At 38.2% G+C, this 14,170-nt stretch overlaps 1 protein-coding gene across 43 annotated transcripts in view; it reads right to left on the bottom strand.

Annotated features, from left to right (window-relative positions):
- Window positions 1–14,170, bottom strand: part of LOC110123122 (uncharacterized) — a 265,818-nt gene that overhangs the window by 51,089 nt on the left and 200,559 nt on the right. The window contains exon 21 of one of the 43 annotated variants that reach the window (XR_011491865.1): window positions 7,421–7,435. The exons of the other annotated variants lie outside the window; for them this stretch is intronic. The gene's annotated coding sequence lies outside the window, so the exon portion shown is untranslated. Of the gene's footprint in view, window positions 1–7,420; window positions 7,436–14,170 lie in introns of those variants that run through there. 43 annotated transcript variants of the gene reach the window in all.

Here is a 14,170-nt window from a genome sequence, read left to right as displayed (position 1 = left end):
AGTTTTAAATAAAAACTTGTACACCAATGTTCATAGCAGCACTATTTGCAATATTTAAAATGTGGGGAAAATCCCAAATGTTTATCAATTAATGAATGATTAAACAAAGTATGGTATATCCATATAATGTAATATTATTCCATCATCAAAAGGAATGAAGTATGGATACATGCTACAACATGGAAGAAACTCAAAAACATTATGCCATATGAAAAGAAGTTATATGCAAAAGGCCACGTTTTATATATCATTCATATGAACTGGCAAATCTATGGAGACAGAATACTGGTTGTCAGGGGCTGTGAGGAAGAGGAATGAAGATTAATTACTTAATGGATATATGGGGTTTCCTTTCAGAGTATTTGATGACTAGATAAAGGTAATAGTTGCAAAAAGTTGTGAATGTACTAAATGCCACAGGATCGTGAATTGCTTGTTTTAAAATTGTTTGTGTAGGGAATTCCCTGATGGTCATCCTGAGGGTCCTGAATTCCCTGATGGTTAAGACTCTACACTCCCACTGCCGAAGGCTGTGTTCTGTTCAGTTCAGTCTCTGATCAGGGAACTAAGATCCCATAATCTATGCGTTGCTCCCTCACCCGCTGCCCCTGCCCCACAGCCAAAAAGAGATTCATTTTATGTGACTTAACCACAGTATTAAAAATTAATACTTTGAAATGAATTAGCTATGGTATGACAAAAACTACTGTAATGATGTAAAGTAATCAGCCTCCAACTAATAAAAATAAATGGAAAAAAAAAGAAAAAAAAATTAATACTGAAGGCATATAAAGCATGTTTCCAAGTCACAATGGAATTAAATTAAAAATTGATAACAGAAAAATCTTTGGAAAATTATGGATATTTGAAATTGGTTACCAAACACCCACATACACAAAAATCAAAAACAAAATTAAGATAAATTTTGAATTAAAATGAACATATACAATTATATAAAAACTTTTGAAAGTCAAGTAATTATTAGGGCAAAATTTATAGCACTAAGCATCTATATTAGAAAAGGAAGGTCTCAAATGGATGACATTAGCTTCCCACCTCAACAAACTGTAAAAAGAAGGACAAATTAAGTGCAAAATAAGCAGAAGAAAGGAAATAATAAAGAACAGAGCAGAAATCAATGAACTATAAAGCAAAATAATAAAGTAAAATCAATATAACTAAAAGCTAGTTCTTTGAGAAAAATCAGTAAAATTGACAAACTTCAAGTCAGATTCATCAGGACAAAAAAAAAGGGAGAAGACACAAAATAACCATTTTAAAGACTAAAAGTGTTGATCTCACTTCAGATTCTATTGATGCTGAAAGGAGAGCAAACGGATATTGTGAACATTTTGTCAGTGAGTTTGACAACTTAGATGAAATGGTCAAACTCATTCAAGAAGAAATAGAAGAGCCCTATGTCTATTAGAGTAACTGAATATGTAGCTGGAAAAATTATCCACAAAGAAAACTTCAGACACAGGTAACTTCCTTGCTGAATTCTACTCAACATTTTAGGAAGAAGTAATACCAATTCTACACAAAATCTTCCAGAAAATTGAAGAGGGTAGAATACTTTTCAAATTATCCTGAGTCCAGTGTTACCTTGATAGAAAATGCAGACAGATATTTTTTAAAAGAGAAAATTATAGACTTACAACCCTCATGAGCATAGATATAAAAATTCTTAGCAAAATTATAGCAAATCATAGCCAACAAAATATTAAAAAGATAATATTACAAGACCAAGTGAAGTTTATCCCAGGAAAGCAAGTTTACTTTACTATTTAAATGCCAATCAATGTTATTCACCACATTAATAAACTAAAAAGGAACCACATATTCATTTCAATAAATGCAGAAAAAGCATTTCAACAAAAACCCAACTTTCAGTCCTCAGTAAACTAGCAATAGAATGGAACTTCTTCAACCTGATAAAGGTGACCTATAAAAACCCACAACTAACATCACACTTACAAGTAAAAGATTGTATTATTTCTAAGATGGAGAATAAGGCAAATATATCCAATCTCTCAACTTTGATTTAACATTTGTACCAGATGGTCTGGCCAGTCAAATAAAGAAATCAAGCCACTTAGTTAAGAAAGGAAAAAATATGATATCATTATTCACAGAAGACATGATCATCTCTGTAGGTACTAATTGCTATTAGAACTAATGAGTTTAGCAAGGTTTCAGGATACAAGATCAATATAATAAAAAATTATATTTTATATACCAGCAATTAACAATCACAAATTGAAATAAAAGCTACCTTCTACAATACCAAAAAAAATCTGAAATACTTACTGATAAATTTGACAAAAGTTGTGAAAAACATGTATACTAAAAGCTAAAATCACCACTGTATGAAATTTAAGAACAGCTAATACATTGGACATGGGGAGATATGCCTTGTTTATGGGTTGGAAGATTCAGTATTGTTAAAATGTCAGTTCTCCCCAGACTGAACTAGAGAATCAATGAAATCCCAATCAAAATTGCTAGGAGGTTTTTTCTTGTAGATATTAATAAGGTGATTCTAAAATTCATATAGAAGTGCAATGGACCTAGAATAGCCAAAATAGCTAAAATAACAAAGTGAGTTAACTAAAGTGGCTTTGAGACTAACTATAGAGCTACAGGGAAGAGGCCCTGGAGAAGGGAATGGCTACCCACTCCAGAAATTTGGCCTGGAGCCAGCTATTTGTCCAATAAAGAGTTGGACATGACTGAGCAACTTTCACATTCACATAAAGCTGCAGTAATCAAGGATGTGCTTTTAGCATAAGCATAGCAAATATAGATAATCTAGATACAGACCTAAACTTATGTGGACAGTTGATTTTTAACAAAGATTCAGACTCTTTAATGAAGAAAGGTTAATCTTTTCAACAAATTATACTGGAACTATTGAATATCTATATGCCAAAAGAAGAAGAAGAAATATTTATGACCTGGGGCTAAGCAAAGACTTAAACACAACACCAAAACTCCACTGCATAAAAGAAAAATAATGACAAATTGGAATTCATAAAAATTAAGAACTTCTTCCCTTAGAATACACCAAGAGAATGAAAAGACAAGAAATAAAGTAGAAGAAAATATTTGTGTATCACTTATATAATAAAGGGTTCTATCAAAATTATATGAAAACCATTAAGTGTCCTCCATAGGAAAACAAACTACCCAATTAAAAAATAGGCAAAAGATGAAAAAACACTTCACCAAAGAAGATATATGAATGTCAAATAAGCACATTTAAACCCCTCAGCATTCTTAATCATTCAGGAAATGCACAGTAAAGTCACAGTGAAAAACCACTGCACATCCATCTAAATACCGAAAATAAAAAGACTGACCAATATCAAGTATTGACAAGGATGTAGAGAAACTAGTTCTCTCATACACCGCGGGTGGAAATGTAAAATGATATAATTTCACAAAACAGTTTACCAGATTCTTAAAATATTTACTTATATACCTACTACCATATATATAATCCAGCCATTCCTACTCCTAGGTATTTACCTAAGAAAAGTAAAATCAGAAGTCTTTACAAAAAATATGAATGTATGCAGCAGCTTAACTTGTATAGCTCCAAACTGAAACAACCCAGATGCCCATCAACAGATGAATGAATAAACAAATTGTGGTATATCTACACATAAAAATAAATGAACTGCTGATTCTCATAACAACATGGCTGAATCTCAAATATACTGAGTGAAAAAAGTCAAACCAAAAAGTACATGCTGTGAGATCCCAATTATATAAAGTGCTTCACTTAATATATAATGACAGAAAGTGACAATGGTTTCCTGGGGAGGGGATGAAAGGAAATTTAATAGAAGAGAAGAAGCTGTGGAAATAAGAGAGTGATGAATGTGTTCAGTATTAAATATGTGTCATTTATGAGATGCCAATTGGAAGGAAGGCTATGGCCAAACTAGACAGCTTATTAAAAAGCAGAGACACTGCTTTATTTACAAAGTTTCATCTAGTCAAGGCTATGGTTTTTCCAGTAGTCATGCATGGATGTGAGAGTTGGACCATAAAGAAAACTGAGTGCCAAAGAATTGATGCTTTTGCACTGTGGTGTTGAAGACTCCCGAGAGTCCCTTGGATAGCAAGGAGATCAAACCAGTCAATCCTCAAGGAAATCAACTCTGAATATACACTGGAAGGAATGGTGCTGAAGCAGAAGCTCCAATACTTTGGCCACCTGATGCAAAGAGCCAACTCATTGGAAAAGACTCTGATGCCGGGAAAGATTGAGAGCAGGAGGAGAAGGAAATGACAGAGGATGAGATGGTTGGATGGCATCACTGATTGAATGGACATGAGTTTGGGTAAACTCTGGGAGATGGTGATGGACAGGGAGGCCTGGCGTGCTGCGGTCCATGGGGTCACAAAGAGTTGGTCACAACTGAGCGACTGAACTGAACTGAACTATGCCTCAAAGTCTTAAAATGTTGAAGTGTTTTTTGGCCTGTGGCACAGCTGCATGCAAGGCTTTCCCAAGGTCTTCAGAACTTTATTACTCAGGGTTTTTTCCCACATGTTGGGTAGGACTGCCAACAGCCCAAGATTTACCTCAGGAGAAAAAGGGTTTCTTCCCTGATGGTTTTTTTGAAGAAAATAATCCCAGTGAAGACACCAAATGCTCTACACTGTGTCACGAGCCTACCCCTACACCAGTCCCTGGAGCATGCCTAACATCCTACCCACTTCCTCTGGGTAAGGCTACGAAAGTGAGTTATTTTCTTTTCTCCTGGTACACGCCTGTATCCAACAGAGGAAGTTTGTTTGGGGATCATGAAGAGGCTCAGAACATAGCATAGGAGGCAGTCTTCCCTTCATAATGCTCATTTTATTCAGAAGCTGTAGACATGCTGCCACATGGCATCAAGAGTGAATTCTTTCTAGGTGTTTATTCCTGACACAGGAATTATGCCCCAGTACCAGTCCTTGAAGGTGTACTAGGACAAGATAATCTCATGAGCCAAAAGTACCAGAAGTTTATGCTATAGTCAGTTATAAGTGATTTTGATTAAGCCACCATTAAAGATTGTCTGCATTCCCATTAGGGAAGCTGTCTGAATACTGACTCCACCTAGCAATTTTATGTTTATGTCCTTAACACAATGAGGTCTGCCTCTTAACTGAGAGTTTGTTTTTCCTATAAATAGGCAAATAAATAGGTCTGCTCAATCAGAATTCTTGCAGTAGATGCTTAATCTTTTGCTTGCAGGTGAGTGGGATTAACATCCCTCAGTATTTACAGAACTCAGCTTGATCTCCCTCTCCTCTGAATTCCATTCTTAGAGAACCTGGGAGAGGGGTAAGGTCCATATCCGAAAGTGAGAACATTGTCAGTCCCCCTGCGAGGGCCTTCAGTGGCATCTCTCTTGCCAGTGGGAAGTATGAAATCAGGGGAAGAGAACTGGCAGCTCTCCTTGGAAATGATATCCCTTTTCTCAGCTCCCCCTCGAGCCAGTGTAACCAGAGGCCCTAACCCTGAAGAGTATATCTTCAGTATGGCTCTGAAGAACATTTGCAAGATAATAGCACATGAACGTCATATGGGCATGGGCTGTTTTAATTCCAGATCAACCCTTCAGATTGGCATGACTTCTATAAAGTTACTTTAACTTTTCAGAGCCTAACATATATCATCCATGATATCCATTTTATTCAGCAAATAAATTTTTAGAAAATATTCATTAATCTCTTACTATGGCCACATTGTACTACATGCTGGAGACATAAATATTGTATTTGCTTTCAAGGAGCCTAAAGTGAAGCTGAGGACAAATGTGCCAGTTTATAATTACACACCTGAATGTGGCAAAGTGACCCATCAAGTGTGCTTATATGAGGCAATGAAAACTTAAAAGGGGTGTTCAAATCTGCCTCCGGTAGTGGATGTCCAGGGAAAGCAATGTCTGCCCTAGTTTTGAGAGTAGGGAGGAGTTGGAGAAAAGTTACTCTAGGCAAGGGCTTCCCTGGTGACTCAGCTGGTGAATCCGCCTGCAATGCAGGAGACCTGGGTTCAATCCCTGGGTTGGGAAGGTCCCCTGGAGAAGGGAAAGGCTACCCACTCCAGTATTCTGCCCCTGGAGAATTCCATGGACAGTATATTCCATGGGGTTGCAAAGAGGTGCACACAGCTGAGTGACTTTCACTTCACTTCCACTCTAGGCAAAGATCCTCATAGATAATCTTGGAAGGGCAGTTGGTGAAAGGGCCTGGAAAGGACAGTGTATGTCAGGAGGTATGATATATGAGAGGTAGGCAGACACATATGAGAGTTCATATATTCTGCAGGATTCAGTTTTACTTGGAAGTAATTAAAAATCACAGCACAATTGACATATATACATATATATATACACACTATGTATAAAATAGATAACTAATGAGGACCTACTCTATAGCACAACGGACTGTACACAATGCTCTGTGGTAACTTTTTTGGAAGGAAATCCAGAAAAGAGATATATGTATACATATAGCTATTTTACTCTGCTGTACAGAAAAAAAGTAATACAACATTATAAAGCAAAAAAAAAAAAAAAAACACCAAAAAACAGGGTTTCATTGGTCACCCTGGCAAGAACATGTAAGACTGCAGCAGGAATGCAAGGATGGAATCAGGGATGCAGATGAAGGAGGGGAAAATATTGAAATTCTAAAAGGTTCCTGTCAATGTGCCTAAGCACCGTTTTCTGAGTGTCCAGAGACTCTATCAGATCCTGTCAGTTAATCTCCATGGGACTAGACACAAGAGACCAAAGAAAATGCTTATGTAATAATCCCAGGGGGAGATGATGAACCTGAGGGCCAAAGTCGTGTCAGTTCATTTCGGTCAGTCGCTCAGTCGTGTCAAGAGTAGTGTCACTAGGATAGAAATGTGCTCTGTGTACTGAAGAGCATGCTATAAGTGTTAGATGGTATCACAACTGAACGATCTCCATTCATTCAGAATAGTTGAGGGAAAGATAAATCTAATTCTATGAAAATGTAAGATGAAAACGAATTCTTCCACCTCTGTTGCATGGCCATCCGTTTAAGATTTTTCATTTTTTTATAAGAGAAACTATTTTCTTGAATTTACCTTCTGCCTCAGTGAATGGGGAAGCATGCAAGTTCACCCTTGATTAGCAGCAAAGAGGAGCCATTTTTCTTCCCTTCTCCTCCTCCTCCTTCTACTAATACTACTACTTTTGCCAGCAGCGTTACATTATTTAGTGCTTGCTTCATTTTGGGAAATGATAGTTAGGGGGGATTTTTTGGAGGACACCAAGTCCAGTTGCTCTACTGGTATCTTGTTTACCCTTAGATGACACTGTATCACCAGAGAGTTTTCTGTTCAGTTCCTTCACATAAGTGTCTTATTGACTGTACTCTGGAGTTATAGTGTTGCTTTGCCCTAAAAAAAAAAAGAAGAATGTGCACATTGGCAGTATGTAAGTAAAGCTTTAGGAGGCAACCAGCAATTCAGCATACATGAATGAATTCATCCTAATGATTAATTGGATAAAGGAGAATAGATACAAGAACAGAACTTGAACTAGACCTTAACCTTGGACATTGTTCTTGGACCTCAAACCTAGGTAGTGACATTGGAACTGGATCTCAGAGCTCGGCCTTGTCGTTATATTTGCATCATGGCTCTTACCTTGGCCCTGGTCCTGCCCTGAGACCTAGACACTGTGCCTGAATTTGGACATCTGCACCTTGGCTATTCTCTTCCTTTGCATCCCAGTTCCCCATTCTGACAGCTGTCAGTGCATCAGCATTTTCTCTTACATTCTCCACTTCTTTCCCCCTCTTACACCTGTGATTCTCCAGAATTTTCACTACCTTCTTTCCCTCTACTTCACTTCCCTGTTTTAGTTAAGGCCAGCCACTCAGTCATGTAATGAGACCCCATGGATTGCAGCATACATGCCAGGCTTCCCTGGACTTCACCGAATCCCGGAGCTTGCTAAAACTCATGTCCATTGAGTCAATGATGCCATCCAGCCATCTCATCCTGTCGTCCCCTTCTCCCCCTGCCCTCATGTTTCCCAGCATCAGGGTCTTTTCAAATGAGTCAGCTCTTCTCATCCAGTGGCCAAACTATTGGAGCTTCAGCTGCAGTATCAGTCCTTCCAATGAATATTCAGGACTAACTTTCTTTAGGATAGACTGGTTGGATCTCCTCACTGTCCAAGGGACTCTCAAGAGTCTTCTCCAACACCACAGTTCAAAAGCATCAATTCTTCAGCACTCAGCTTTATTTATGGTTCAACTCTCACATCCACACATGACTCCTGGAAAAACCATACATTTGACTATACGGACCTTTGTCAGTAAACTAGTCTTTGCTTTTTAATATGCTGTCTACGTTTGTAACAGCTTTTATTCCAAGGAGCATGTGTGTTTTAATTTCATGGTAGCAGTCACCATCTGCAGCGATTTTGGAGCCCAAGAAAATAAAGTCTGTCACTGTTGCTTTTGTTTCCGCCTCTATGTGCTATGAAGTGATGGGACTGGATACCATGACCCTCACTTTTTGAATGCTGAGTTTTAAGCCAGCTTTCTCACTCTCCTCTTTCATTTTCATTAAGAGGCTCTTTAGTTCCTCTTCACTTTCTGCCATAAGGGTGGTGTCATCTGCACTGATATTTCCCCCTGCAATCTTGATTCCAGCTTGTGAATCATCCAGTATGGCATTTTGCATGATGTACTCTGCATATATTTTAAAGAAGCAGGGTGACAATATACAGCCTTGAGGTACTCCTTTCTCAATTTGGGACTAGCCCATTATTTCATGTCCATTTCTAACTGTTGCTTGTTGACCTTCATACAGGTTTCTCAGTAAGCAGGTAAGGTGGTCTGGTCAAAAAAGCAGAAGTAGATGTTTTTCTGAAACTCTTGTTTTTTTAGGTGATCCAATGGATGAAGAACTGGACATGGAACAACAGACTGGTTCCAAATACCAAAAGGAGTACATCAAGGCTGTATATTGTCACCCTGCTTATTTAACTTATAGGCAGAGTAAATTATGAGAAATGCTGGGCTGGAGGAAGCACAAACTGGAATTAAGATTGCTGGGAGAAATATCAATAACCTCAGATATGCAGATGACACCACACTTATGCCAGAAAGCAAAGAAAAACTAAAAAGCCTCTTGATGAAAGTGAAAGAGGAGAGTGAAAAAACTGGCTTCAAACTCAGCATTCAGAAAACAAAGATCATGGCATCTGGTCCCATCACTTCATGGCAAATAGATGGGGAAACAATGGAAACAGTGACAGACTTTATTTTGGGGGGCTCCAAAATCACTGCAGATGGTGATTGCAGCCATGAAATTAAAAGATGCTTACTCCTTGGAAGAAAAGCTATGATCAACCTAGACAGCACATTAAAAAGCAGAGACATTACTTTGCCAACAAAGGTCCATAGTCAAAACTATGATTTTCCCAGTAGTCATGTACTGATGTGAGTTGCACTTAAAGAAAGCTGAATGCCAAAGAATCAATGCTTTTGAACTGTGGCATGGGGAGAACACTCTTGAGAGTCCCTTGGACTCCAAGGAGATCCAACCAGTCAATCCTAAAGGAAATCAGTCTTGAATATTCTTTGGAAGGACTGATGCTGACACTGAAACTCCAATACTTTGGCCACCTGGTGTGAAGAGCTGACTCATTTGAAAAGACCCTGATGCTGGGAAAGATTGAAGGCAGGAGGAGAAGGGGACGACAGAGGATGAGATGGTTGGATGGCATCACTTACTCAATGGAAATGAATTTGAGTAAACTCTGGGAGTTGGGGATAGACAGGGAGGCCTGGTGTGCAGTACTCCATGGAGTTGCTGACAGTCGGACACGACTGAGCAAATGAAGTGAACTGGACTGAAGGTGGTCTGGTAGCTCTGTCTCTAAATATTTTCCACAGTTTGCCATGATCCACACAGTCAAAGGCTTTAGCACAGTAAATGAAGCAGAAGTAGATGTTATCCTGCGATTCTCTTGCTTTTCTATGATCCAACAGATGAAAATTTGAACTCTGGTTTCTCTGCCTTTTCTAAATCCAGCTTGAACATCTGGAAGTTCTTGGTTCATGTACTGTTGGAGCCTAGCTTGGAGAATTTTGAGCATTACTTTGCTAGCATGTGAGATGAGTGCAAATTGTGTGGCAGTTTGAACATTCTTTGGCATTGCTTTTCTTTAGGACTGGAATGAAAACACATTTTCCAGTATTGTGGCCACAGCTGATTTTCCAAATATGCTGGCATATTGAGTGCAACACTTTAACAGCATCATCTTTTAGGATTTGAAATACCTCAACTGGAATTCCATCACCTCCACTAGCTTCGTTTGTAGTGATGCTTCCTAGGACCCACTTGACTTCGTATGCCAGGATGTCTGGCTCTAGGTGAGTGATCACACCATTGTGATTATCTGGGTCATGAGGATCGTTTTTGTGAAGATCTTAGCTCTTCTGTGTATTCTTGTGATCTCTTCTTATATTTTCTTCTTCTGTTAGGTCCATACCATTTCTGTCCTTTATTGTGCCCATCTTTGCATGAAATTATTCCTTGGTATGTCTAATTTTCTTAAAGAGATCTCTAGTCTTTCCTATTCTATTGTTTTCCTCTATTTCTTTCCATTGATCACTGAGGAAGGCTTTCTTATCTCTCCTTGCTGTTCTTTGGAATGCTGCACTCAGATGGATATATCTTTCCTTTGCTCCTTTGCCTTTAGCTTCTCTTCTTTTCTCAGCTATTCATAAGGCCTCCTCAGACAACCATTTTGCCTCTTTGCATTTCTTCTTCTTGGGGCTGGTTTTACTCACCACCTCCTGTACAGTGTTAGGAACCTCCACCCATAGTTCTTCAGGCACTCTGTCTATCAGATCTAATTCCTCGAATCTACTTGTCAGTTCCACTGTATAATTGTAAGGGATTGGATTTAGGTCATACCTGAGTGGTTTAGTGGTTTTCCCTACTTTCTTCAACTTAAATCTGAATTTTGCAATAAGGAGTTTATGATCTGAGCCACAGTCAGTTCCTGGTCTTGTTTTTGCTGACTCTATAGACCTTCTGCATCTTCGCCTGCAAAGAATATAATCAATCTGATTTTGGTACTGACCATCTGGTGATGTCCATGTGTAGAGTCATCTCTTGTGTTGTTGGAAGAGGGTGTTTGCTATGACCAGTGTGTTTCCTTAGCAAAACTCTGTTAGCCTTTGCCCTGGTTCATTTTGTACTCCAAGGCCAAACATGCCTGTTACTCCAGCTGTTTTTTGACTTCCTACTTTTGCATTCCAGTCCCCTATGATGGAAAGGACATCTGTTTTTGTTGTTTTTGTTAGTTCTAGAAGGTCTTGTAGGTCTTCATAGAGCTGTTCAGGTTCTTCAGCATTAGTGGGTGAAGCATAGACTTGGATTACTGTGATACTGAATGGTTTGCCTTGGAAACGAACAGAGATCTTTCTATCATTTTTGATATTGCACCCAAGTACTGCATTTCAGACTGTTGTTGACTATGAGAGCTACTCCATCTCTTTTAAGGGATTCTTGCCCACAGTAGTAGATATCATAGCCATCTGAATTAAATTCGCCTATTCCAGTCCATTTTAATGCACTGATTCCTAAAATGTCAATGTTCACTCTTGCCATCTCCTGTTTGACCACTTCCAATGTACCTTCTTTCATGGACCTAAAATTCCAGGTTCCTATGCAATATTGTTCTATACTGCATTGGACTTTACTTTGATCACCAGTCACATTCATGACTGGGTGTTGTTTTTGCTTTGGCTCAGCCTCTTCATTCTCTTGAACTATTTCTCCACACTTCTCCAGTAACATACTGGTCACCTACCAACCTGGAGAATTCATCTTTCAGTGTCATATCTTTTTGCCTTTTCATACTGTTCATGGGGTTCCCAAGGAAAGAATACTGAAGTGGTTTGCCATCCCTTCTCCAGTGGACCACGTTTGGTCAGAGCTCTCCAGCTTGACCCATCCATCTTGGGTGTCCCTGCACAGCATGGCTCAAAGTTCATTGAGTTCTGCAAGGCTGTGATCCATGTGATAAGTTTGGCTAGTTTTCTGTGATTGTGGTTTTCATTCTGTCTGCCCTCTGATGGTTAAGAATAAGAAGCTTGTGCAAACTGCCCTGATGGGAGGGACTGGCTGTGGGGGAATCTGTGTCTTGCTCTGATGTTGTATTTTGTGCCTGCCAATTTTACATGACTGTCTCTAGTAGTAAGCTAATTCTGCAAGAATGTCTTCCACCATTTTCTTAACATCATCTCCAAATTTTCCTTCACACTTCTTCTCATTTCTACTGTTACTTTTCCATGCCACTATTATAAGCTTTTATCATCCCTTTTCGCATTCTCACTGTGCAAAATTCTCCATAATTCTCTCTCTCTCTCTAGTCTTCTAATAACTGCCAATTTTCATTATTTTATCCCTTATGAAATAATTAAATTTTCCTTCCTTTTCTCCCTCTTCTTCCACTTATGACACTGGTTGATTCCCAAGATTTTACTCTCTTACCTCATCTAACACATGCTGATGCTGCAGAATTTCTTCCCTCTCCTTTTATTTTCTGCTTCTGCTATTTGCCTATTCTCCAAGATTGTCTTTTTCTTTCTCCCCTTTGTTCCCACTCCTTCTAATACTTGGCAGTTATAAATATTTTCATAAGCTCTATGTTGCCAATTGAATTTTAAAAATAACCTAACATTTGCTTTCTTACTATAAGAAGAAATCAAAATGAATCTAAGTGGTATTTGTGAAAATGAACTCAGAATCATACATTGTCCTCAGAAACATGAAAGTGAAAGTCGCTCAGTCATGTCTGATTCTTTGCGACCCCATGGACTATAAAGTCCATGAAATTCTCTAGGCCAGAATACTGGAGTGGGTAGTCTTTCCCTTCTCCAGGGGATCTTCCCAACCCAGCGATCAAACCCAGGTCTCCCACATTGCAGGTGATTCTTTCCCAGCTGAGCCACAAGGGAAGCCCATTGTCTTCAGAAGTTCCTCTTTATTGTGAGTTAGAGAAAAATGAGTCAAAATAGTATTTAAACAAACATAATTGTAAATGATCTGAATATCATATGTTTCTCTGAAAAGTATTTCTTATTGCTAATAGAAGAAATTTGGATGAAAGAAGAAATATATGTGCACCAAAAGTAAACAAACAACAAAAATCCACCCAAAACCCTGTACAAAAACAACAACAAGAACAAGAAGAATTGAAGCTCAGAATCAGACTTTCTTGCTAAAGAGAGAAAGGCCTCTTTAGCCATTTGGCTATGATATGATATGATATGATATGATATGATATGATATGATATGGCTATGAGGTTTACATGAGCAAAATAGTTCAGAAATACAAGTATATCGAATGTGAACTTTCTACTTGTTAGAGTCGGTTAAGAAGAATCTGACAGTATGTTTGAACATTATCTCAATTTTTATATTGTGCTCAACACAAGAGTACTTCTTACTGTCATTTATAGCAGATGCAGTGTTTGTGGAAAGAAGCATGATTAAAGCATAGAAGTCACATATTAGATCGTCTTCTCAAAAGTAGCTTCTTTTTGCTTCTTAAAATAAAAATGAACATGAATAAAGATGTTCAAATGAATAAAGATGGCCAAAAATGCACATCAGATTGTGATAAAAGCTCTCAGGGAAAATGAGTCAAGATAAGGGACAGGAAATGCTGTGCTTTCAAATTTATGTAGCAGGAGTCAAAGAAGACTTCAGTGAGAAACATATGTATGTATATCTTTGTACTGAGCACCCCTGGACTGCATCATCAGTGTCAAAACTCAAGAAAATCATGTCCACCAACCAGAAATTATAGAGCTGTCTTCAGTCTCAACTATGCCACTGTAGAAAAATATAATATTAATCAACATTTTATATATAATCATAATGGTATGATGGGGAAAATTTCAATAGCTATATGAAGAGGTACTCTGTGACAGATTTTGAAATAATGGAACATTCAAGACCTACTTAAGGTGAAAATTCTGCATATTTCCACACTACCCAATTATATGATGAGCCAAAAAGGGAAAATTGTGAAGATGATGTGCATACAACTTTGGAAAAGCTATATACCATCAAAGAGATGGAAGGATTTAGCATGAT

Source organism: Odocoileus virginianus, chromosome 16, assembly GCF_023699985.2.
Source record: "Odocoileus virginianus isolate 20LAN1187 ecotype Illinois chromosome 16, Ovbor_1.2, whole genome shotgun sequence".
Lineage (NCBI taxonomy): Eukaryota > Metazoa > Chordata > Mammalia > Artiodactyla > Cervidae > Odocoileus > Odocoileus virginianus.
The sequence above is the reverse complement of the archived record's forward strand: the minus strand, read 5'-3'. Positions and strand labels throughout refer to the sequence as shown.